This window comes from Aptenodytes patagonicus, chromosome 24 (genome assembly GCF_965638725.1).
Source record: "Aptenodytes patagonicus chromosome 24, bAptPat1.pri.cur, whole genome shotgun sequence".
Lineage (NCBI taxonomy): Eukaryota > Metazoa > Chordata > Aves > Sphenisciformes > Spheniscidae > Aptenodytes > Aptenodytes patagonicus.
The window spans coordinates 1,778,391-1,805,458 of record NC_134972.1 but is presented as its reverse complement, the minus strand read 5'-3'; the positions used below and the strand labels follow the sequence as shown (position 1 = coordinate 1,805,458).

The window sequence follows — 27,068 nt, the reverse complement described above, 5'->3', positions numbered from 1 at the left end:
CCCTACTGGTCTCAAATTAATTCAGGGAAATTCCGAATCCAGACCCACATCTAGAGGTCAGCTCTGCATTTCATATGTAGCACCACAATGTGCTGAAAGAAAACTGACAATCTGAAAACAGACATCCTTTTAATTTGCAGCCAGAAATGTTTTCTCAGGAAAAAAAAAGTCTATTCTTTCCTCACTTTCTACTTGCTTTCCTGCCTCAGGAAAGCAAATGAGACAGACTGAGAATTTGAGAAAAACAGATCTACCATTTAAAAAAATCTCTTCCATTTTGTGACACGTGTCAGAACTATTGTTTCATATGATCTGCAAACTCATAACTAAAGGCACTCGGATTTCAAAGATTACTATGACTAACTGGAAAGCCTGGCAAGTTCTGAATTTGGCAATGTGTGATGGTGGCGAGGTTTTTTGCCTAGTGTTTAAATCTCACATTCTGCAGCACAAGTTAATAATGACAGCAGAAGAAACGTTCACTAGCACTTCACTTTTTTTTCATTTGTTCAAACTCTGAACTCTCCTTTGCATGCAGAGGATTTATAGCAATTGACCCATCCTGCTATTATACCCTGAGCTCAGCGGTAGCCTTGACTCATTAAAAGCTTGAGGATTTAGCTCCTGCTCCTCCCCATGCTACCATGAATGCTCTGCTCCATGGATTTGATTTTATTTGTGTGATGTTCTAACTCAAGTTCACTTTGAAAACGTAAAAATTGCAACATCAACCCTTCTGTCTGCCTTTTCCAGTAGTCTATGCAATACCTTGTGCCAGATTCCCTTACCTACTGTCATAAAGAAAACTTCAAGCCTTATTTATGTGAATTCCTTGACACCAGCCAACTTGATACAAAGGTTTCTTGCAGTGTTCAAGCCTAGCATGAGCACACCAGACTGAGATCAGATTTAAAGCAAAAAACCCCCCCCACGCATCAGCAAAATGAGCTTTCTTTGAAATCACTTTCAACTGGCTGAACATCAGCTTGCCATAATAGCAATCAATAAAACCCTATCTCCCAGTCCTGGCATCCACAGGGCAATAAAATGTTGTAACCAGCAGAGAGATGTAACAGAACTGTAGAGTCATGCTGCTGCAATACATTAAGTTACATAATAGTGATAGCCCAGTCTAACACAGCTTCTCTTTAAAAACTCCCTTTTACCCAAAGATTGTTTCTATCCATAGCACGAAAAACTTACCTCCTAATTGCACTGGTCTGACAAGCTTTTCCACATGAGGATATTTGAGTTGCCAAGCCTTCACATGCTCCTGCTACACCAGAAGACCAGCTAGTATCTGCGCTGCATGGCACTGGGCACCATGTAGACTGCAGACTCAATTCTCATCACAATAAGGCCTTTTTCACTGCTAAACTGCTGAGAAAGGACCCTTGCATCAATAGAAACAATTGCTCTCCCAAAGAAAGGCCGGGCTAAACAGGTCAGAGAATTACAGGTGTGATGGGTAGGAGGAGTGGAAGATTATGAGGTCCATTTTACAGATAAAGAAAGTATAGATAGACTAAAGCTCACAGCCATAAAACTACTTTGGCTCTGAACTGCCACTGATCTCTTGAGTTTGATTACCAAAGAGTTCATGCCCCAAAATACTAAACTCTATAGGCACCACAATCTCATTAAAAGCCATGGAAGACAGAAACCTCTCTGGGACAGTTTTATAAATCTGGATTTAAGTTGCTCAGGATCACAAAGGAAGCTTCTAGCAGAGCTGATACCTGATGCTTAATTCCAGTGCTGCCTGTTTTAGGGATTTGATGTACTCCAAACATGTGCTTTGTAGCCCAAAATCCTGATACCTGACAATGTCTGGAAAAAAGGAATAAAAGTCTAGCCCTCATTACTGGACTTCAGTTCTCTGCAAAGACTCAAGTCTTCTGATGTACAGGGCACATTAGAGAAATTTGGCACTTGTCCCTGGGGAACAGTGACATGAATACTGCTAGAAAATGGATACTTTATGAGGACTTAGAGGAACAAAGGCGGTATGGCAGGAGTTAAATCAATTTTTTAGAAGGCTTTATTAGTTCTCACGTGTCCCTATCCTCATCTCCATATCTCTACAGGCTTGTTATCTCTTCTCTGTGACTGCCTTTCAGCCATTTTGTACCATAGCCAAGTACAAGCATATGGCCAACGAGCCATTCCAGCTGAGGGGAGATGCTGTGTGTCAGGAGGGTTGTGGGTGCTCAGCTTCCTGCCTGGTCCATGAACACTGGTACTGCAGTGTGGGGAGAGTGTTTCATACCTGCTGAATTTTGTGCCCTGCAAACCAGGAACACAGTGAAAGGAATGGCAAGAAACAGTGCTGGCAGCAGGTAGCGTATTTCCAGTGCCAGAGTAGTACTTCAAACATGTCTGCGAGTCTGTATTTATTCTCTTGGCTATCCAAATTCACCTCCTGCCCCCGGAGATGAATGAGCTAGCGCAGCTCCTAACTGAACTTCTGTGCTGAGGGCTCATTTGTGACAAGGAGTAGGTGAAAAAGGGGCAAGGGATAGATACCTTTGTATCTCGTCCAATATTTGCTGGCCAGCATAGAAACTCAGCGTACACAAGACAGCTGCAGTCTATTGCTGGTATTAATCAGTATTAAATTTCTACTCCCCTGCAGGAGCAGGAAGAAAGCTGAGAGGACATTGATTATAGTAGACAGATACACCCCATTTTTGAGAATGGCCCAGGAACAGGTTCATTGGCTATAAACTATTGAAATCCAGCACTGGTTCCTTGGAGGAGATGGTTCTTACTTTGCACCAGCTGAGGATTTTCCCCAAAGAGACATATTGGTTGGGAGCAGCTGGTATATACCTGTGCCTATTAACACTGCTGGAAATAAGTCTTTAAAATATGCCTAGTCAATAACATTGGTTTTGGTTTGACTCAGATGCTTCCTTATCGGTGATTGAATACACAATACAGAATAAACCCCAGACTACTTTCAGCTCTGACAGAAAGAACAGTTTTCCTCCTAAGATTCTCCCCCCACCCCACTCTTCAGAAAAACTGATGTTTTGGTCACTTTCCCAAATTACACAATTTCTATAATCTTGTTTTAGACTTTCTTACCAATGATTTCTGCAGATCACTTCAGAAGAACACATGTGCAATTGAGAATCTGATTTTGAATTATACATCTCAGGTTATTTCATCAGCTTCTTTTACCAGCACTAACACATTCTGGCCCAGATCCTCTCAAAGGTATTAGGAGAGCAAATCAATTTAAGAAATGGGTATTCTGCTACCTCATGTCCTTCCAGCTCCTTCAGGGAAAGTGAGGCCTGTAAAAGTCGTATTGCAGGATTTTTCCACCATTATTTCATAGGGCAAAGACTCTCCTTTTCCTCATTTTTCTCTCTTTCTTCTCAAAAGAAGCCTCCCCACAATCAAACAAAAGCAAAAGGTTCTGCAGGACCATGTTGGAATTGCTGATATCCACTGTTATCCCTCTATCCCTTTGTAAGTCATCTCATTGCAAAGTCAGAGGCCAAACCATGAGATCTGGCATTCATGACCTTAACAAAATTACACACAACACATACAAACATAATAACATATCGACCATGGCTAGCAGTCAATGAAGTTACCAAACCCACTTAGCTCAACACCACATTCTCTACCTAATGCCTTGAGGCAACCAATTCTCCCAATACATATTTAAGCGCTTAGTTCTCTGATCACATAATTACATGGTTTTTTTTGTTTTTAAAGGGCTTTGATAAACTGCACGTGGTAAGCCTCAAAACACTTGCATGGTTAGGCAGGCAAGTCGCGAGGTTCTGTTCAATATTGCACATGCACATAGGTAAAACTTTTTGCCCAAAGAAATATCTGATACCAAGTCCAAGGTAATCTTTCTTGGTAGAAAAAATATTCTGTGTGCTAACGAGAAAAATCATTCTAAAGGGAGTTGCTTAGCCACCCAAAATACAATACCAAAAGGAAAATGGAGACCAAATTACAGCATAGCGATATGACTACACTACTTAAAACATATAGCATTCAGTTTTGCATTCAAGATAACAACTACAAGAAATATAATCACCCAAATCCCCTTCTCAATTCTGATTTAGACCAATCCCTTTTCACAAAGTACACCCATATAAAACCCATGGTAAACGCAGTGAAGATGGTCCTGCAACACAGCCTGTGAAATATCTATCAATGCAGTCTGAAGCGTGCCCCAAGGAGGCAAAACTACCATTACCCTGCATTGTGCTGAGCTGAAATCCTTCAGAACAAAGGATTACACCAAAGGATTGGGGTTCACTGTGGGAAACCCACCCTTTGTCTGTCATATAACCACCCTGTCCACTGGTTTTCCCTTTTTGAAACACAATTATTCTCACCTATCACACAAGAGGCGTAACAAATATTCAGAGTGCTCTCAGACCTCTGGTGAAGAGGTGTTATTGCTGTATCATAATCACTTCTGCAATTCCCTGAAGATAGAATTTCAGATCATTCCAATAACCAACCTTATAAAGCCTTGTCCAGCCCTACTAGGGAATGGCACATTTCCTTCAGTACGGCCTCTGTTTTAACAGCTTGAAATGAGACACTTGACATTCAGTTCAGCTTACCCGTACTACTGTGCTGAAACATGACGGATTCAGATCACATTTAAATTGCTGCAGCTCAGTGTACGACTCCCAGTTCCTACAGTAGGTGTGAGAAGAATCAACCCCACAGATACAGCTAATTATAAGACTAAATAAGTGAATTTCACATTGAAGTCTGAGCAAGCCTCTGTTTTGCTGTTCACAATGTACAGACAAGAATTCCTGCCACAGGAACCAGGAAGAAAAATTCCTCTGGGAAAATACATCACACCATGCCCATCTTACTATTACTCCAGTCTTTGAGCCTGTGATGACAGCTTAGAGGTATCTACACTTCTTGTTAACTAGAAGTTCAAGTAACATTGAGAAAAAAAAAACACATAGGTGCTGTCAGACAGATATTCAGCTGACACAAATTGGTGTTGCTCTGTACATGAGTTGACCAATTACACCAATTGTGGATTAGCTCCTGGCATCAAGACAACAACTTTCAAAGTGCAGGAAGCCCCCAAGTGACACTTTAAGAAGTGTCAGGTAGCAAATCTTTCTAACAAAGGAGATGATATGCTAACCTGCTAGACATACCCACATTGAAATTGTCCTCCACACAAAAGGGATTTGAAGTCACAGATACTGTATGCTTACAGGGGCACAGGTGTTCCCTTTCACAGCTTCACCTCCTATGCATAGATTAACCTGCTCTTGCTCTCCTGACAGACGGGCAGCCAGCTCAGGATAGCAGTTACATAGATACCTTTCCAAAAATGCCTCTTGCTGAACCAAACAGGGCATGGTGCAAAAGCGTTGCCAGTTTGGCTGACTTATACACATTACGTGATCTAGGACCTTCTCATTTTGATGCTCTTATTTCAGATGCCTTTGAAAACTCAATAGATTAACAGAAACAAGTCAGCACTGGCTGGTGACCTCCCTTCCTCACTGCCTGCTTCATAAAATTGAATGACAAGCTGTCCAGAGGCAAAGCGAGAGGTGAGGAAGAAAGAGATGGCAGCTGCCTGTGAAGTAGCCCCAGAAACACTCCTGGTTGCTCTCATCAGACTGAGTCAAGCAGCTCTGGAAGGAAGTCCTCGGCTCAGCAGAGACCAGTGAGTCAGAAGCGTAGGCTGTGCTGCGTTAGCAAAACTGAGCTCTGAAGAGAATAACAATGGGCTTTCACTCACCTTCCTTCCCGTACCTAATTACGGCACCAAAGCGAAACCCACTAGGCCTGCATCCCTGCCCTTCTCCCGGTACCCCTCAGGCCAGACACCTGCTTAGTGCCGTTCTGCACAAGATGCCACCTGCAGGATTATTTCATTACTTTTTTAGACAACTAATACACATTCCGCCAGTATGAGAATACTCCTAACAAGTGAGCGTCTCAAAAACCCCTCCAGGGGTTAGCTGTAGCAGTGAGAGTAAATAAATTCGACAGACAGGGAGAGAGATAGTGCCTTATACCACAGGGTCCCCGAAAACATCATTGAACTGCAGTTCACAACAGCCAGGAAAGGAGCAGACACTTACATTCCAGCTGCAGCCGGGCAGTGGAAGGGCTGGAAAAGTGTTTTTCCCCATTTCACCTCTCTGTATCTGGTCTGCTTGCAAGTCAGCACTCTTCTGTGGCATCCACAGGGGTAAAGCCAGCTCTGAAGATTCTGGGGAACAAATGGAAACCCAGCGAGGCTGGACTTATGCAGGGCCCTTGAAGAGACTATAGCTTATTCTTCTGCCTCTAAGCAACCAGTAATGTAATCAAAGTAATTACATCAAAGCAGCAAGGATAGGGGCTGCTATCCATCTTTAAGCCTTTTTGGTCCACACAAAGAGGAACATTCAGGGAAAAGGTTGGTTCTTCAAAGCTGACCCAAGGTGTAACTAAAAGGAAGTCAGGCCAAACAAATTAGGACGGTACTTCCCCCCCCCATCTTATGTCCTTGTTTGGAAATTAAGGGGCAATTAAAGCCTTAAATAGCTCTTTATTAATCCCAGAGGGATGGGTGGGGCTGCTGAAATCATTGGGCCCCAATGCAGAGAAGTTAATTTGCAGCAGCTGAGGTTCTGGCCCTTAGTTACTGCCCTTTCTAAAACATTCAAAACAGATAAGCTGGCTGTATTGTAACTTGTCTTCAAAATTACAAACCTGTTTCCCCTGCAAAATGAAATGAATCCAGGGAGATCAATCAGCAGAACATTTTCTGTCAAACCAGTAACACCTTCGTATGTAGTTTATCTGGCTGCAGCCATCTTTGAATAAATTACCCACCAGGATCTTAAATGCAATGTTTGCCTTCCTATCAGTTTAATTAAAAGGCATCATATATTTTGTAAGCTAGTCAAAAGTGATTTTGACAGCTCTAGTAACAAATGCCTTCCAGATGGAGGCATGCCTTACCAGTTATAAATAGAGCAGCCTCGTCAGGGCGGGCAACACAGAGCCCAAGGGCCTGCTGAAGAGAGATTTTTCTTAACTATTGTCTTGCCTGGAGTCATACTCAAGACAATGCTATTTTATTACAGAAAACAAAAGTGCAGGAGTCCAAGAGACGGTGTAGGGGAACAGAGTGACAGACGACGCAGCTTGCAGCTGTCCCACTCACCTGCCGGCTCCCAAGAAGCTCTGCCATGCCCGGCTCTGGCAGACCCTGAGCTGCTCAACACCTCAAAACACCTACTGTAACTGTCCAACACTCTGCTGCTCCACACACCAACACCTCCGCTGTCAGCGGAGGCTGCCAGCTCCCCTGTGAGGAGCGGCCAGGGCCGGACTCTGCTGGATGCAGCCGGTTCCAGCCGGTTCCGTGCCAGCCCCGCCTCAGGCTGCAGCTGAGCCCGCCCGCGACGCTGGTGGAGCCTCTGTGAGAGTGTGTTCCAGTCAGGGCGAAGGGCTGCCTGGGAGTGCGAGGGGTGAGGGAAAAAGTGTGAGAAACAGCCCCGTGAACAGCGGGGTGAGAGACGGGGGGTGCTCCAGGCGCCAGATTGCCATTTGCAATGTTGCAGCCCCTGGAGAGGACCAGGGAAAAGCGTGAGGAGGGAGGAGAGGCAGAGAGGGGCTGTTACGAACTGGCTGCAACTCCCTTTCCCTGTCCCCCTGCGCTGCTCGGGGGAGGTAGAGGAATGGGAAATGAAGTCGAGCCTGAAGGGTGGAGGGGGAAGTATTTTAGTGTTTGTCTTTGCTTCTCACCATCCAAATCTATTTTAATTGGCAATAAGTACATTAATTTTCCCCGAGTCAGGTCTGTTTTGCCCGTGGTGGTGGTAGGTCGGTCATCTTCCTGTCTTGATCTCAACCTATGAGTTTTTTCATCTTATTTTCTCCCCTCGTCCTGTTGCTGGTACGCAGTCCTCGGCGCTGAGCGTAGGACTGCATTGGCCCTTCATCTCACACCTTGCCTTCCTCTTTGTTCACCATTTGCTATCTGGCGCTAGTTAAGATCTCGAGGAAAATCTTTTATGTGATTATTGGATTGCAAAACCCCTTGGACAAGAACATTGCAGCTGAGTTGATCAGTTTAACGTCCATGTCGTTTTCAAAACAAATTTAAAAACACATTAATCCTCTTGTATCGTGGATTTTTTGCAAGCTGCCAGCTCCAATACCTTGTTCATATAAGGCCTTTGCTAATTTATCCCAGATATAAACAAACCCATCACATTTAGTAGGTGGTGGAATACACATCAATCTGGTTTATTTCTGTTATTAAAAAAAAAACTCTTAGGCATTTCAGGATCACAGGAATTGGATAAATTATCTCTTTATTTCCTCATATTTTTAGAATCAACACTGGGCATATAAATGAAGGATGCTTTAAGATATTTACTTCTGGTAAGAGTTTTATCTAATGGTCTTAGAAACAATTACAGAAGCAATTACATCATCAGCTGCACTGGATTTTTGCATCCTGTGGCTGGGGTGGCTCATCCCATCTCACCCCCTACTCCCAGGTCTCAGGCACTGCAAGTCCTGTCATGATCTTCAATTAAAGATTGAAATAAACCCTGAAATATGAGATTTACTATTCCAAAAATGCATTTTTAAAAAGCATTTATCAAACCTCACTACAGTAGTCTAGATACTAATTTCATTTCATTTCCTCTGGTGCAGCACATCCCTGCTTTGAATCTATGCAGCAAACAACAGTCCAGTCCCCTCTCCAGATCCCATCAAGTCTTCATATACTCCTCTACTTCTGAAAATAATTTCTGAGGGCAAATGTATTGCTTTTGAAATGCACAACTATACACCAGTAACATAAACCTTTAAAGGTATATACCTTCCTGGTGAAGCTGATCCTGGAGTCCTAACAGAAGGATTTTAATCTCCTCCCATCACTTCTTGAAATATTTAGTTTGAACATTAGTGCTGGCAAAGACTTCTCTGAAAAGTTACATCCCATTTTGGTGTCTGATAGGACTCAAATCTTTTTAAAATCTAGCCCTAGTGAAGAAAGTTTGAAAACAAATTTGGCTCTTTATGCATGATCTGACTCTTAGTGAGGCATTCAACACCTCAGTGAGACCAAGACCTGGCCCATGGTGGAGAAGTTAACAGATCCCTGCTGTGGATACGTGGAACGTCTGTCACATGAAGTCAAGGTATTCTCCTCTTGATGGTATTCTTTTTTGCCTGCATATTTTTCTCAGGCTTTATATTTAGTCTCCGGCTGCTTCATGCCTGACTTGTTCTGATATTTATAGACACTCTTACACAGATAACCTGGGAGAGAAGAAAACAAAGGAAGATGTTAAAAAAAAAAAAGTTCCCTTTAACAGTGCCCTTCAAACCCTTGAATTCTACCCAGAATAAAAGAAGGGAGGAACAAATAAGATAAATGCATTAGGGCATGGCTAGGATAGATACCACCCAGTCTTTTATAACAAAGTATTACAATAGAAGTATAACATTGGGAAATGATTTGCCTTAAGGTTGATGTATTTCAACTGCTTCAATAAGCAATTGAGTTTAGGTGAGTGAAGGTTTATGGCTCTAATAAGAAAGGCTAGTTTCCTGGCACTGCTAAGCACTGGAGACTTACATTAGCTTTTTATAAAGAACATCAACATTGTAAAAATCTTTGCACCAAATTCTACACAGGAAAAAAAAAAGCTTTTCAATATATGTGCATTAAAATGGCCTGTTTATGGGATATTGATATAATTTGTTTACATTTTGGTTATTCTTTCAGGTTAGGTGTAACAAAAGAATCTATAGGCCTTCTAAGAAAACCTAACGTCACATTTTTCTAGATCTCTGTATTTCCATGCCTTTTATCCTCAAAATTCCTCATATAGCCATGGGACCCCCAATCAGATCAGGATCCCACTAGGACAGAATCAGTTGTGCAGATACTCCATTATATGTGTGTTCAACCCCACGTGATCAGATAAGCAGTATGCAGAAAAGAGGACGATAGCAACTACCACCTACTAAGGGGAAGAGACAAAGACAGTCCTACTACAGTGATTTTGTTTAGCGTATAGGGATTTCTTAAAGAAGTCATTCATACAAATCTGCGTAACACCACCAACTTCAGAAAGCCCAGTTCTGAACAGAAGGAAAAAGCCAGCAGATGCTGAACCGGTATAAATTGCTGTGATGCTGGTTTCAGTGCTGCTGGATTTCCAACAGCTGCACTTAGCATAAACCAGTGTCCCTCAGTAGAGCTTCCCCAATCTGTGGCTGCTGAGCATCAGTCCCTCAATGCCCAATTTATTTCCTTGGAGTATGACACTGTTCAAGATAGATGTTAGGACACAGGAGTTACCAGTGTGAGCATGTTTGAGAGCGCACTGGGGAAATTGCCTGTAAGGGTGAGGAGAAAAGTCAGTTATCAGTCATTTCTTATATCTCTTGCAGGCGTTAATAATGCTAACAGGGCTGATGGCTTTCTGCCTGTCCACTAGCAGCTAAGTGGAGAGGTATCAAAGAAAAATCTAGGTCACAAATAACCTTTACTTATGCCTTTTCTTTAAGACTGTTTGAACAGGACATACAGGTATGCTCCTTTATCTGGGGATCTATACCTGCGAAAAATACAGTTCTTGTAAAGTCTCTGGAATATCAGCTTTACTTCTTTACAAAATGAGGACGCCTGAGTCTTCTTACTTTCTTTTCTGGTTAAAAGGACACCAGTTTTTATTCAGCCTGCACAAGTTGGGACAGTATCAGTTTGCAGGAAAACAGCCAAGGACCTGAAATTCTAGTAGTTTCCTAAGAACAATTCAACTGCAGCACAAATATCACTCAGTCTTTCAAGTGTTGAGTAACGCTGGTTGTTTTATCTGACTTCAATGGATATGCAGTCACTGTAAGAATAAAGAGCGAGGATACGCATTTCTGCCTTAGTGGGACTTTGAAAACTTCTAGTGGTTTTCAATCATTTATATTTCAGCAGCAATTATGTTTCCAGATCCGGTAAAAATTATTTGGCAGATATCTGGCATATTAGCAGAATTATACATTTAATGTCCATACATCAAATCTCAGTAAAAAAGAAAAAAAAAAAAAAGTAGTGGGATTTCTACCACTAAATATTCCAGATAAACAGAACTCAATCTTCAGGATGGACTCCACTATTGAGCAAAATAAAAACAAAAAACAAAAAACCAGTCAGAAAGCAACAGTTTCAAGTTTTATTCCTTTTAAAATTTCAGACTCAACACACTCATGTTAGACAGCATTAAACTAGTGTCTTTAAGACTTGTTTTTGTTATAGTTATTTTCAATTTTTGTTGATATTTTTCTTTTTCTGACAAATATTTGGTCTTCTGTGTACATGTAAAAGTTACATAGTTTGCTGCAAAAAAAAAAAAAAAAAAGCAAGATTTATTCCTATCTGTGCCACCAGTTTTCTCTACAGCACCCCATGGCACCTACAAAAAGTATTCATCATTATTAGTATACTGTAACAGCCTCAAAACTTGTAGTAGATAGGGTGTTTAGGACCAGCATTGGCAACTGCTGCAGTAGTTTTGCAGAGAGTGATGTACAGGAAACATTAAGCATGTTCAGCTGATACAGCGTCACCGACTGCTGACGCCGCACCAAAATCCACGAGCTCTGGATCTGGCCCTTGGGTCGGACTTATAAGCATAGCACTTCAACAAGCATGAATTAAGCACAGCTCCAGTGAAACACATGGTATTACTTCAGACACTCAGGCAGTAAAAACTGTTATACCCCAGGGTAAGGAAGCAGCAATAAACATTTTATACAGACAAAAATCTGTGACACTCAAATGCCTCCCATGGCTGCCGCCATCTTGCTGGAGCAAACACACCAGGTCAGGCTTTAAGCTTTAGCTAAAAGCATGGTCTAGTCCTGCTTGTTTAAAGTTTGCAGCAGTCTGTTTTCTGTCTTCATCCTCCTTTTCTGCCATTCTGTATGCATGCTGCTGACTTTTGCCTTGTTATATTACTCTATATTCAGTTTTGCAGTTTCCTACCTCCGTAAATTTCTACAAATCAAATTTTGCTTTCACAACCAGAGCTATATTCAGCAACAGACCCAGGGTTTTTCTTCATCTCGTGGTTCAAAAGGTTTATTTTTCCTTCCTGTAAATTGTGTCCCGAGTCTGAAGATTTATCAGCCCTGAGTCACCCATAAGACACTTATCACATTGTTGTGCTCTCTGCAAAGACACTCAGAGTAATAGCGGTCCAGCCCATGCATAGCTTTGGTGATAACTCGTCAAGAAGCAGAATATTAGTGTCTGAGTCTGCATCCACTGAAAAACAATTGCAAAATTACTTCTGACTTCACAGGGGTACAAAAATGAATCTTTCACTAATGTTACTTGTTCAGCATCATTTTTTTGTTTTTCACCTGTTAATCTAATGGCCTTTGTTGTTAATCTCTTCTTGCTGAGGCAGGAAAAACTTGTGTATTTAGAACTATCATTTTTGGCATTTCTTTTGCGAGCTAACTCCCAGCGGCACTATTTGCCTCTATCACTATATACTTTCTTCTGCTACTCACTGTTCCTTTCAAGGGCTTTTATTCCCCTGCATCAGACACAGATCAATCTAGTAGCAGCTAATGTCTGGTTATAGGAAAATCTGATATTGAAAGCCTTGAAGTGACTTGTAAAAAACACCCTGCACTTTCTCTTCTGTTTCTTGCCCACCAGCACTCAACCTCCCACTCCAGACTGTAACTCCACACTGGTTTTCTCCTACCACAAACAGTTCGTTTCAGTTTGGACCCTACTTGTTGAGTAGCAGCAAGGTAGCACGTGGGTTTGTTCTGCTATAGCTAAAGTGGTCAAGCATGTGATTTTTCTGTGTGCAGCACTACCCAGAAGTTTAGTTAAGCTGGAACAGCACTACATACTAGTAGACTGCATCTTTACATAGATATTGATCACTTTTGGGGAACAGCAATAATTTTACTACACTAAATTGAGGTTGTTTGCCCCTAATTGCCTTCCTCTCTGAAGTTTGCTCCACTGACCTCCCCAGCTCCCCCTCCTGCTCAGTCAGAAACTGCTTCCTTTGCAAAACAAGTAGATAGCTTGTGTGACAAGGTTTATCATTTAAAAAACCTCATTTCATTGCTTCTTTGACTGGAAATACAGTTGCATTTCTATTATCCCTTCCATCTGTCAAAGGCCATTAGCTAGAAATCTCATCATAATTCCTTGCATAGTCCATGAAATGAATTCCTTTTCAAGGTCCTGCAGCCTGAACATTTCTATTGTAGTTATGCAAGACAAAGAAAAACCATTTTTAATAATCTCTTTCCTATCTCACTGCAAAGGAATGCAATTCTGCTACATCCATTCGTTTTGCCTCCTGAACACTCCCAGTTTACACGAGCTATAAGTGAATTTTGCAGTCAGGTCTCTGTTCAGACCTCAGGGCTTTGCTGCAGCTGGAACTGTGGTAGAGACCTGACTCCAAACAGCAGCCCCACACAGCCTGTGATTTGAATAATCTACCAGCTCTTTCAGAGGGGTATGGACTATGCCACCATGGTCCTTAGGTCCTAGAGGACTTGCCTCACCTGTCAATATCCCAGATTCGTAGGAATAAGCAAGTTTGGATGACCAATTCTAGCATTCCCTCAAAGCTAGGTTTCTAGAAAGTGCCAATCACTGCTCCTAAAAACCTTGCGAGTTATATTTTTAACGAAGAAGCACATTGAACACATTCTTATTTCTGCTCATTCCTAAGGAGTTCTCACATAGACACATCAGAAAACTACTGGGCCCCTTAAATATCACTTCAGCTCCCAAATATTCAGGTTTTTTGGGAATGGAAATTCCTAAGCCACTGAGAAAGAATTTTGAACAGTTATACCAAACTCTCAGCTGATAGCAAATGTAGGGGTAAAGTCTCTGAAGGAAAATCCTTATTAAGCTATTTAAAAAAGAAAAATCAATAGTACTTCCTGCCTTGGTTTGCTATCCAATTTATTTTGCTGTAATTTTCTTGAGCACTACCAGCCCAGTCACTTTTAATCAGATCTCCAGACTGAAGCACTCCAGGAGTTTAACTTGGAAGCCAAGATTATCTTAAACCATGTGCACAATTCTGTGGCTGCTTCAGCATTACTCAATGACTACTCCAGTGACTCGTATCATTTGCCGTACACACAGCTGGTTTGTCAAAGGCCGTCTCCAGACCCTGTAAAAGTGTTTCCAGCTCTGAGAATCTGTACGTGTTACACACTTGAGATACCTCAGACATCAGGTGGTTACATTTAATTATAGCATGCAAGTAAATACGTAATGAGGCAGGACATGAGGATTTTGCTCTGGTTGAACCGGTTCTTTAAGATGAGAAAGCAGAAGGATCACCCTTGCTGTGCTCTTAGCAGATGTGCAGTCATCCATGTACTTTTCTCTTCGGTAGCTGAAACCCCATAGAAGATGAGGTGCAGGATACAGAAGCACTGTCACTGGAAGCTTCCCCAATACATCTTCTCCCCCTGGGTTTTTGCATTAGCTGGGTGGTGGCACCGAGTGTTTTCATAGAGAATCTGGAATAGAATATTGTTAAGGACTCCAAAGCTTTTGAGTAAGACTTAAGACATCAGGATCTGTCTAAACTAACTACAGTTTTTGCATTTCATATTTTACAGAAGAATTCTGCCTGCCAGATGCCTGATGAGCTTTAAGAGCTTGGCTTCATGTAGCAGTTGGCTTTATGCAGCAGAGACTGAAAACAGTCACCAGACTTAAGAAGGGTTTTTCCAGTAGCAAGAGCTTTTCTGAAGACTTCAGTACATGCTGAATTCCATACATCATAAGATTTCTTCAAGAACTATCTGCACAAGTATTAAAAATACAATATCCAAAGCCAGTCTCATGTTCCAGTTTATTTTCTAACTGAGGGCCTTCAGAGGCTCATTGTTTCTGCATGTGCTTTTATGGAAGTATTTGGAATTGTATGCTTGTAAGCAGGCTTGGATGGCTTTCGGTGCTATTACTGTCCTGTTCTGAGGCTATTACAGTGGCCAGAGAACAAACAAGATAGTCTGTTACATATATGGACCAGGCCCATCCCCAGATCCCCATACAGAAGTTTTAACAAACCACTCATGTTTGGTTTAAATCAAAACTGAGTTCACATGGCCTCTGATTAGACTGACAGGTAGGAGGAATTGAAGGAAGAAATCAAAATAGGGTCTAACCCCACCCAAATATTGCGGCTTAGAATCCTCTAGTTCTTATTGCCATCTCCAGAAGTTATAATAATGTCCAGGTGAGTAATCTGTTTCAATTCTTCTTTATCTGCACAGCACATCTAAATTCTACATCATCTTGATGACACCTCTGGATGACAGCAACATAAACTCCCTTGAACAGCTCATGCCTGACATCTTCTAGCAGATTTGCTAATTAGCAAGGGGCAAGGCTATTTGCCATGCAGGGTTTATTTCATTATTGACATGTTATCCGCTTGCCACGGTGAAGCGTCTTTCAGAACTGCAATTAAAATACATGAGTTGGCTTACCCTTCTTTCTCTTTCCTAGAAGAATTATCCTGCTGTCTAGTGTTTTTCTGCTGCTTATACATGCCACTCACAGTTCTTGCAGAAGGGAAGACCAAATCCATCCAGAAACAAAACAAATCCATATTGCATTCTGGCAGCATGGATTTATTCCATCAAATAGTTATTTCTATGTCAACACTCAAGCCCACATGAGACCCTACTTCAGTCTGAGTTGTCCGGGGTATCTTGGTATATTTGAAGTTTCTGATCATCGAGATTAAGCTTTTCACTAGAGATTTGAGTGCCCATAATGTGCAGGGAAGCATGAAGCAGTCGCTCTTTGGATTAGAGAGTCTGGGACTTTGAGGACTTCATTTTCACCTTAGCATAAATTAAGGGCTACATGTTTTAGCTACACTTTGTGATTAGAAATATATTGCAGCTGAAAAGATAGGATTACTATAATGGACTGTATTACAGTACCTGTCCTGTCTTCAGTGTTAACAGGTTCTTCCAGAAAGGTAGACATTGCCGTCTCTTGCAGAGATCAAGGACTATGCATCTCCTGAAGTTATTTCTGAAGAAATTACATGCTCTGAGACTCCAGAACACTCAAAACAGTGTAGTGCTTCCTATTTTGATAAGGAGAAAAGCTCCAGTTGCACAAATAACCTTTGAAAAATGGTCCAATAATGAGTTAGCCTGGATTTACTCCCATATACTGCATTTGACCTCAGTTTGTAGGTAGAGGACAGAAAGATAACTAAATCACTTAACAGCATCCAGATACACAACACTACTTGAGATAACATCACAACAGAATGCTTCCTGTTTGCCTCAACGAAATTAATTCATAGCTTACCTAATAAGCTAGGAAACAGGCCTGTCAAGACTCATCCGTTAGACTGCTGACTGAAGAGTTTCTGTTCCTCCACATGTCATTAACCTAAGTATATAAAGCCCTTTCCTGGGGGAAGAAGCATTTGTTTGCCGAGAAGTAGCAGAAACAGCCAGAAAAGATCAATTTTACACTTCAAGATTTATAAATGAATTAAAGAAATCCTTCCTGAAGGCCATGTCAAATAAAGACATCAACTGTAAGTCAGTTGAAGCAAGCCATGAACTAAAAATAGTCAACTTTATGAATTGGTATATTTTTCTGCATGTTCAACTGTTACTGCAGGTTCCAAATATGACATACACTTTCATGAGGGGGAAAAAAAAAAAAAAGACTGCAGTTCCATTCACCATTTTGAGCAATACTGCAGCAGCCTATTTTATGTATAATATATATTTTATTGGCTAATGAAAGAGGTCTGGTCCTTCAAGTCTCAAGTGAGAAAAATACTATTGATGCTTGCATTTTGCACAGTATGTGCCTCAAGCCAAGTACCTAATTCTACAACCAGTGCCCAAGCTAGGGCAAATCAGTGTTCAAACATACAAAACATCTACACCTGGCTTCATCTGAGTTCCTTTGCTGATCCATGAAGGTCGGTACCCAAACATGGATAGGTTGCTAGTGTTAATTTACTACCTTTTTCTTAGACTGGGGCCTCGTTTGAGAACCAAGACCAGCATCTACACATGAACATTTTGCTTGACTCACCATATGCAAACTGAGAAACACCTCATCCATCCTTAGCATCAGTATGATCAGGAAAATAAACTGATGGATGATCCAGAAATAAAAAAACATCATTTATCAGCTTGCCTCAAGCCTGGGATTTTTTTGCTTTTTCCGTAGCTAATAATCTGTCCTGACAAGAAGCTTTTGATCAACTGCTTAGACAAAAGAAAGCCCTAATTTGCACTGCCAGCAGTAAAGCTGTCTGTTCTGGAGGGCCCACACTTCTGAACTCTCCTGTATGATGTCCTTGCTGAGATGGTGGTAAAGGAAGGGCTGGCTTCTGAAATCCCCCTAGCTTGCCTTGCTAAAGAGCCATATCCATCAGCTGTGATCACAGTTGTGGCTTTTTACTTTGAACTAGAGTGTTAAGCATGTTTAAAGACTGAAATCAATGCAAGTTATCCTGCTAGCACAAAATAAGGCAAGTTACTTTTAAGCAACCTCCCCTAGAAAAATAGTGTGCCTAAACAGAGCAGGTGGGAGAATAATTTGGATCCTGTAGACAAAATACAGTTTGCTATCAGATCCTCAACTGATACCATCTCAGACCACCCTGCCAAGCTGAAATGCAGAAGAGAACTGTCATTGCAGCAAGGCAATCCTTGAGCTCTTGGCTTCCAGGAAAAAAACCCCACCTTTCCCCCCCTAAAAAGAACTTGAAACAGATTTATGAAACAGACTCCTGAAGATTATCATAAACTGAAGAAATGGAATAAATCTCTGGATAGACAGGTTGCTTGTGTGTGCCAAGCATCTGTTTAGGGATCATTTATTTTTAGACAACTGCTAGTCTCAGGCAGGACCCATTTTAGATCACACTGTGAATAACCACCCCTTATCTCCCATGGCTACTTTTTAATATCTCTCCAGGATATTGAGCAGGAAGCCATGCCAATCGCTTCTGCAAGAAGTTACTGTAAGAAGATTCAGAGCAGGTAAAAAGAAAGCATTATCAGATAAATGGAAGCAGTTTTATTCAACCTTCAGGATGTCTCACCTGAGGTGAGCACCAGGGGCTAAGAACATAAGGCATCTTCACAAAGGTGTCAGCAGTCTTAAGCTTCACAGCTGCTCTGTCAGGGCAATAGCAAGCCAAAGCTCTAGGAAAGTTTGGATTCAGTCTCAAATCCAGTGACTTTGCGCTTACTCAGATCTTGCTTTGTCACCCCTCATTTACTGAAGCCTGATCAGACACTACTGTGATTACATTAGCACATTTTCAGAGGCTTACAGCTCCCACCACTGGGGCACAGCAAGTCTCCATTTGCAGGCTGAGAGCCCACAGCAACACAAATGAGTTAAAGCCAACCTCCTTCTCAACAAGCTGCACCATGCACACATGGAAGTCACCGTCTCTCAGCCAAAAGGGCAGAAGCTCATTAAAATATGCTAACAAGGTCTTCTTTCTTCACCTTTAATCTAGGAAGGAAGTTGCTTCTGTTTTCTCAGTTTCCCTTCGAGTCAGTCACTCCTGCCTGGGAAAGTATTTGATTGATTGTTGTATCTTTCTTCCACCATCTTTTAATTTCTTAATGTTTGATTTCTGTCTTGGTAAAGAGAGAAAAAGCCAAGTTAAAACAGACAGCAAGCATTTCCCCAGTGACCTGTGAAAGAAAGCTTAATTAACACTTGGAAATCCCTCACATATCTCAAAATCACTCAGCACTTGTGAATAGGCTGCTGCTCACAGCTGCCTTAAACACAGGCTTGTGAGTTGATTGTTACAGCTGAAATTAGTATTAATGTGTCTGTTAATAACAGCATCCCAATATCCCTTGTAACCAAGCTAGCATTGTCAGCACATTTACTAGGGCTGAACACAGAAGCAGAGCAAGTGCCAGGAAAGCAAAATAAAGGCAGAAGTCTCTGGGTCCTGCTGTGACATCAAAAGTGGTATTGATCAATTTTTTGGCCTTTAAGAAGCCCATACCTCCAGCATCTAGCAGGGTGAGTTATTCCTCAAGATCATAAGCCCATAGCTCCATTATCCTCTGTTCTCCTGCTACAAAAATCAGAGATGACCATTAGCCACCACCTAGGCACTGCTGAAGTGGTGGCTGCCGCTTGTTTCCAAGCTTTTCCCTTGATGACTACCCACATGTATGTTATGAATGTCACCAAGCTAGAGATTAGGCTAAACATTTCAAACTAGACTTCAAAATTTACACTATAAAAGTTACCCACAGATTACCCAGACACTAGCTCACCCAAACACCCCAAGGCACAAAGGCAGCTCCTTCCTTGCCAGCAACACCCTCAGGGATGCTTCACAATTAGCTGCCTCCTATATTGTGTGGCACTGCCAGAAAAACCAGGCTGCTTTAAGGCATTATAGCTACTCTCAGGCAACAAACACAGAGAATCACCTTAGAAAATTTTGACCACGCTTACTGATTGTGCAGCATCCCCCAAAAAACCCAGAGCTCCTGAGACCACAGAAAGAAATGAGCTCCTGGCTATGCAGGGGGATTAAATACCCTGAGAGCAAGGTGTGGCTGAGCGAGATTGGCCGGGAGGGAGAGCACTGGGGAGGTAAGGTTGGGCAAGAATAAATGCAGGCAGTAATGTAGGATGTAGTATCTGTCCTGGCACTGGGTTGGGGCTAAACACCCAGATGATAAAAATTGGTATAGTTGGTTTGAAGATGGGATTGCAGTTTTTATACTGAAAGGATTATGAAAAGTAAACCATAAAGAATATCAAGCACTTCATATGAACACTTTTAAATTGCTTTAAAATACAAATGTCCTTTATATGTCTTAAGAGTCAAAATTTGAATTTTTATCCTGGAGCAGGTTTTTTGTCAAGGTCAGAAGTTCATTTATGATCTGAACCTCCTCAGAAGTGCGCTTTGTTCTCTTCTCCGTCTGTAATCACTTTTGTTAAAGCTTTCATGGCTCAGTCAAAACACATTGTATTTTAAGCCAGACCAAACAAGGGAGGAGATAGAAAAAGCTACATTCAGGAAGTGGCATTCATACAAATAAATAAACAGAGAAGACTGCAGCTGACTTTCTGTTTTATTTCCTTTTGATTAGTTTAGAAAACAAAATAAATGCAGTATGTACAAAGCAATACAGGCTTTGTAAACCTCTTTTCATTCTGATGGTGTAGTAAAGGGTGTCACATTTTCCTTTATTATACTGCTTCTTCCTGGACTTAAAACTTGGATACAATAAACAAATCCACTCGGAACTGAAAGCTGAATCTTGGCAGACAGAAAAGATCAGTTTAATATTAAAATAAAGGATTTTGGCTTGCTGGATAAAGAGCAGTGCGGACAGAATAGGAATGAATGTGTCTTTAGCTTGACTTGCATTTCCACAGTCCTGAAACAAAATGTTTTCAAAGTTGCATTTTCCAGATGATTAGTATAGTTAATTCATCATGGGGTAGATATCCAGGGCTTCTCCATAGAATTAGGAAGAATCTGAGTCTTTAAAGACACTGAAATTCAACTGAAAGTCACCTGGAATAATAAATGAAGTGCAAGGAGCACTTGAGGCTTTCTGGCAAACTTCACGTTACTGTTCAGGGGGTGACTGATCTGGCCTTACACTGACCCAATAGTATGTTAAAAGCCCACCAAGGACTAGATTTGGGCTTTTGGTCTCGAACAGCCGAGAAAGTGCATCTGCATACGCAGCCCCCGACTCTCTGCATCTCTTCTGCTTTTCACGTCCTGTTCATTTCTCCTTTTCATCTCCAGGGAAAGGTTATGAGCCTCATCCCCCTTGTCAGTGACGATTTTGCTATGGCCCCAAATTGTCAGGGATAAATGCATTTCTTAGAAAGTCCCTGGGCTCTTGTTCCAGCTTTCCAGTTGAATTTGTGTGGATTGAAATCAGGTTCTTCAGATTATTCTAATTTCTGGTCTTTCTCCTTCTGTGACTTGCAGATTTGTCCATCATAAAAATGGCAGTGGGGCGATGAATGGTATTAATAGAAGCAAATGGTTTTACAAGCTTCAAAAAGCGCGATAAATCTAATCCTTAGAGCTAAATTTTCATAGCAGTCAGAGTGCAGTTACAGCGGGGAAAGCGACTGTAAAAATGAACCCTTTTTCCCCAATAGGTTTGCTCATGGAGGATAAAATTAACACCTCCAGAGGACCACCTCTCAACAGAGAGCTTGAGTGAGGTTTTGTAATATGTGGTCCTTAAATTGCAGCCGGACTCCTGATCACCCCCCATTTGATGGCCCCTGTTGTTACTGGGCTCACGTTGTGTTTGGTGCTCTGCAAACACAGACCAGCCTCTGGCCAAACTCGTCACCTGCGAACACAGACCCACGAACAAGCTCCTGACGGTGACATCTTACTGCGTGCCAGTGCCAGTCCATATGGGTTTTCTTACCCTTTGGTGCCTTGTGCTAAAAAAGAAGCAATTTACTTCTCTTTTATGGTATAATCCCCCAAATTGCCGTCAGGAAAAGGCCCACCACAGGCAGTTGCAGCCCCTGAACACAATCTGAGATGCCGGCAGACCCAGAGAAAGGGCCACATGGAAATTAAGTGGCAGCGCAGGTCAGCATACAGATCACTGTAGCACAGCACAGAGATTATTCTGCAGATGCTTTAGTGAGAAATAACAGCTTGATTTTTTGTCTCCTGAACAGGAGTGAGACTTTGGTGTCTAACCCTTGATGCTTCTATTTACAACTCAATTTTCAGGATGTCTTGTGTGTACCAAAATACTTCCAACTGCTTTTTATTTGTCTCCTGAATTCAACACATCAGACAAGTCAAGAACTGGGAAATAAATTGCTGAAACATCCTTGCCGCTTGAAAGCTGTAGCATTTTTACCTTCAACTTCATTTCATGAAGGCAGTAAATACTTTCCTATTCCCATCAAGCCTCTGTTGAAAAGCAAGGCTGGTGCTCCATTAATCACTAGTGTGATGGTTAGTCATCGGGAAAGCTAACATTTCTCTCCCTGTTATAATCACTGAAACATCAGGGGACAAATGGCTAATTGGGAGGTTCTTACCAAATAGTAAAAACCACTAAGTGGCTGGCTGTCAATTAAAACTCTAATTCCATCTGAAAGTCATATTGTTAACAAAGCTGATTTTGAATAGCAAAGAATTTGAACTAACAAATTAAGAAATAGAATCCAGTAGGAGACTGACTGGGTAAGGAGCCTGGTTTGGAAATCACAGCCTCCCGCAGCCTGGCTACGGCTTCCAGCAATTTAACACTGCTGACGGGAGTTTTCTCAGCTCCTGATCCCAAAATGTTTTACAAATATGATGGAGTGCTTGCAAACAGAACAGCTGATGCACAAGAAGGGGATCTGCCTTCCTCAAGGTCAGATAATAAGCGGACGATGTCCAAGCACCAGCAGCAGGTGCCAAGTACTGTTGGGACTTCACTTCAGGATGGGCACTGAATTACTCCAGCTACCCATGTTGAATAAGTGATGTCCTTTTGCTCTTGCATGACTAGCAGAACGTGTGCGACCATGCGGGGTTCCTGGGAAGGTGCGGGGAGAGGGCTTCAGCACGCGCTTTCACTTTGTTCAAGACTGAGCGGCTCTGCATGGGATTTTTGTTTTGTTTTGTTGAAATGCCATCTTTGAGGTCAGATCGCCTTGATGACATTTACTCTTTGCCCCTCATTTTAGTTATTCTGCAACTGAGCGGTTCTCTATCAGCCATGAGTCTAGTGGGGACCCACGGATGGTCCCAAATTTGTACAACACCACTTTGAGATTTGAGACATTTGGAGAAAAAAAAACCCTTAGTTGCCGTTTACTCCATGTAGGAACTTTCCCTGTTCTGCCACATGCTGGCATTTCTTACGCTCCAGATTTTCAGCACAGTGTTTTTTGTCACTTTGCTTCAAAAGAGCCCATATTCCAGAGGCGCTAAATGCAGACGGTTTGTGAAGCTTTGTGATCAGAAGAGCACCGAAAACAGCACAGAAACCCCTGCTGTCGACTGATGTAGCAACAGGGGACAAGTAGGAAACCTGTGTTGCCTTCAGAAACATCCCGCTCAGTGTCATCTGCTCCCCAATTGCAGGGAAGCGTGGCTCCACTGTGATCTGCTTGTTTTCTGGCTTTACAAAAAAAAAGAAAAAGCAGCGTAGCAAGCTGCAGTTTGACCTTCAAGATCTTACTGTGGTTGGGACCAAGGTAAACAGTTACTTTGATTGAACGTCAGTCTTTCCCATTAGATTTTCCAAGTGAGGTACGCATGGACTAAGCAATTCTTTTCTATAGAGGTCAAGCTGCCTCTGACCCAGCCTTCTTTTTTAGAAAACCAGAGATATTTTTGCACACAAAAGAAAATCAAGGAATGCAAAGCCTGACACAAACACTTTCTAATCTCTTTATTTCTATAGCAGTTGGAATCCATTGCCTGTAGAAAACAGACCGGTAAGAGGCTCCTTTCTGTTGGAAGCCTAAAATGCAAAGCTGCAGATGAGCAGGTTTCATACATTTTCTCTTTTTTTATGTGTGATAGGGAAAAAATAGATGCAGGCTCCAAAATACAGGTCGCATTTGTTCATGATAGGTATGAACTCACTGCACTTATACTCACTTTCTGTTCCTGACAGTAATCCCTGTATTTTCAACAACCAGAGCCAGAATTAGGTTGTGTGTTTTGCAAACACATTTATTTTTTTGTGCTTTATATGCTCCCCATGCTGAAGACTGAATCCAACTTGCATTAATATTTATGAAAAATCTCTTACTGATGTCAGAAGTACCTGGACCAAGCACGGGGCTTCTTGACAAGAGAGGTTTGCATTCTTGTGTTATCCTTTGCAAATATGTGACCTAAATAATATAAAGTGTATTATAGTGTTTACGCCACATCGTACACCAATAGAAATATAGGATTCCTCTGTGCAACTGCACATACATGAGCCTATATAATGAAAAGGAATATTAAAATGTGAACATCAATTCTGGTGATTAACATTTAGTACCAAATAAAAATTTAGATTACCAAGGATATGGAGTCTAATGTGTAAAGCTGACAGTTAAATTAACTTGGCAAATAGTTGTATGAGAACTGGAACTGGTATTTGCAAACACTCTTTTACCTTGACTTTTTTTTTTTACATTCTTACTAGGCATGAATCTAGGAAGCAAAATTTTAAAACAGAAAAGTCATTTAGGAGCAACTTTAATGCTTTATTTTAAACAGGTTTTATAATAATAAAAAAGAAAACACATTTTGAATAGAAAATTTGGAACGTTTCACCCTCAATGTTTTGCTCTTATTCACTTATTTTTATCTACATGGGCTTTCAGAGACTCTGAGGTTTCTGGGAGTAAGCAGCTCTCCAGAATAACTAGCGAATGTGGAGATGAGGTCTGAGAAGAAAACATGCCGTAAAAATCCCTGTGTGATTTTTTTAAAAACACGTTTTAAGCAGGAAATGTGAGTTTTAAGTCTAACTAGACTATTTTAAAAGTCAGTGGATGAAACCAGCCACAGTAAATGCCTCTGGGCGCAGTGCTGCATCCACTGCAGTGCTTTGGAGTGGCAGGGAAATCTCCCCCATGAAAATTTCCTTAGGGCCATGAAAGACAGGAGCGGGTAGCTGTGTTCGCAGGTCACGCCATCCCCCAGCAGCTATGGTTCATATCGCTGTGCGGCACCCGGCCAGCCAACACTTACACCTAGCAAAGGGGGGACCCGCTACCAATTCCCCAGGGCAGTCCCTGGACCTCGTCCTCCTGCCGTGGGAGTCGGTGGTAATTCCCAAATTCAGCCGACTCGGGTGCATGGTTTCTGCCTCCCGCGGAAGTGAGGGCGGGAGGAGGCTCGAGTGCCTGATCAATATTCTTAGTCATAGCTGGGTTATTTAATTATCTGGGGATGGGTTTGTTTTAAACCAGATTTTTCAACTCAGGCTATTAAAAAGCTCTTCCTATAAATATCCCTGCTGTACGTCAAGACCCAGGGGAGGGTCCCTGCACTCTCATAATCTAATTTGTGGGAGTGGGAGTTCAGCAAAGAAATGCATCTGAGCAGGAAGCTTTTCAGCCTGAAAGCCACCTTGAACCCCCCTTACCCTAAAAAGCCTCCATTTAGCCCCACCCTACAGAGAAGGTGCCTCCTTTTCCAGCCTCCTCCGGGCCAGGCGCCTCCGGTGAGCCGTGAGAGCGGTGATCCATCTCCCCTCGGGAATGTGGCCCCCGGTACGGGGTTGCCTGGAAGGCTTTCAAGAGCCACTTTGGCTAATTGCAATCCTGGCTTAAAAGCATCAAGGGTGCAAAGCAACAGCAACCTAACGCAGGACCAAAGGTTAATGCACAATTACACGAAAGCATTTAATCTTACAGAAAAGGAAAGGAGCATTTATTTATTTATTTGCTTGGTTTTGCCCCTTTAAAAGGAAAAATCTGCTCCACAACCAAGTAACAGCACATTAAAGAGGAAACATCCCCTTTCTCCTGAGCTCCTGTGTTCCCTGGCAGATGCCTCTGCTTTTTCTGCAGTGTCCTTGGTGGCGTTACAGCTGCATCTCCCATCGCAGGGCACGCTGACGCAGCCCTGAGCAGACATTGCCTCACCGGGCTCTGCCCCGAGCTCGGGGGTCCCTGCGGAGCCCAGGGCTCCCGTCAGGCTCTGTCTCTGGACAGCATACAAAAAAAAGCAAATGGCAATCAGCTACCAGGCTGCAGCACAGAGGAGACTGAACTATTTTGATTAATGAGAGCTGATGCACATCCAAGCCACACTTTCTCACCGAGTGATGCACAATAAAGAAAACTCCCTGCCAACAACATGTCAGGGCAGGAGGGGGAATGAGAATAATACATCAACTCAGCAGCAACACTCAGAAAGGGCAGCACGCCTAAAGTGCAGGCGAGACCTTTAATAACAGAAATTTTTTCCTGTGCAGGAGGCTTTTGCTTTTGTGACGGCCCACGCCGGGAAGGCGGCAGGGAGCCGAGGGAAGTTGGCTCCTGGGTGAGGTCTGATTGATAATGAACGATGCTGGCTGCAGCCGGCAGCTCTTTTGGGGACCCGCCACCAGGCTGGGCAGTGACGTCTGAGCTGCAGCTCCTAAGTAGCAGCTTGGCTGCTGCTCTCCTTAAGGAGTTTATGGGTGCAGAGCCTGATCCAAAACTTAAGACTCACCGAGACTGGCAGCTCACAGAAGTTGGTCCATGTGGGCTTGATCTTCCCCTGACTTAAAACTGGGAAGTCCTTGGAACCGTAATAGATTTGCAAACCAAAGCTGATTTTCACCAGCTCAGCATCTGCTACCTCCAGCAGATCTGCCTTCAGAGGAACCGGGCGAATTTATGCTTTCAGGGAATCTGACCCTAAATACATAGGGGGTTTCTGAGGCGGCAGTCATTCCCTGGTATCAGGGCACTGGTCTGTCTCCTGCATTCATCTTAAAACCTTACCTGCTGTGCCCATCTGCTCCAGACATCCGGATCAATATTGTCAGTGAATAGCATTGAGATTTGCACACAAAACTGTGTAATCAAAAAGTTTGTAGAATTGTTTTTTCTCCACCCCTTGGCTGTTGAAGTGCCTGGAGGGTGTTAGCAATGGCTAAAAGCACTGACCTCTCACTTCTGCACAGCTGTCGTTATAATGTGAGTAGTCTTATTCACCTCCCAAAGGGCCAGAGAGCCATATCGCATCAAGGCAGTGCCTTGGCAGCACTGGGCAGGGGGGACCCAAGAGTCAGAGGCGGGAAGGACGGCTTTCTCAGACCCTCTCAATATCAATTATTTAGTAAAAGATGAGGCCCAGCAGTACAGCCAGGGCAAATCTTGTCTGATGAAAAAAGCTGTAAAGTTTGAAGAAAGGAAAACTCCACGTGGTGCTCAGCACCTGGTGGAAAAGGAGATGCAGATGGCACAACACGAGCCGGGCTGCAAAAGGGAGACAGAAACACTCTGTTGCCTTGAATTCAGTCTTGTGCCTGTTTCA

At 42.4% G+C, this 27,068-nt stretch overlaps 1 long non-coding RNA gene across 5 annotated transcripts in view; it reads right to left on the bottom strand.

The window, feature by feature from the left end:
• Positions 1 to 8,360: 8,360 nt before the first annotated feature.
• LOC143170522 (uncharacterized) overlaps positions 8,361 to 27,068 on the bottom strand; it is a 40,330-nt gene continuing 21,622 nt past the window's right edge. For 2 of the 5 annotated variants that reach the window (XR_012997057.1, XR_012997059.1), the window contains exons 4-6: positions 18,565 to 18,695; positions 16,006 to 16,194; positions 11,194 to 14,565 (exon numbers count right to left, since the gene is read on the bottom strand). This is a non-coding gene — a long non-coding RNA (uncharacterized LOC143170522). Of the gene's footprint in view, positions 9,301 to 11,193; positions 14,566 to 16,005; positions 16,195 to 18,564; positions 18,700 to 27,068 lie in introns of those variants that run through there. The other 3 variants (XR_012997061.1, XR_012997060.1, XR_012997058.1) reach the window with 3 other exon arrangements.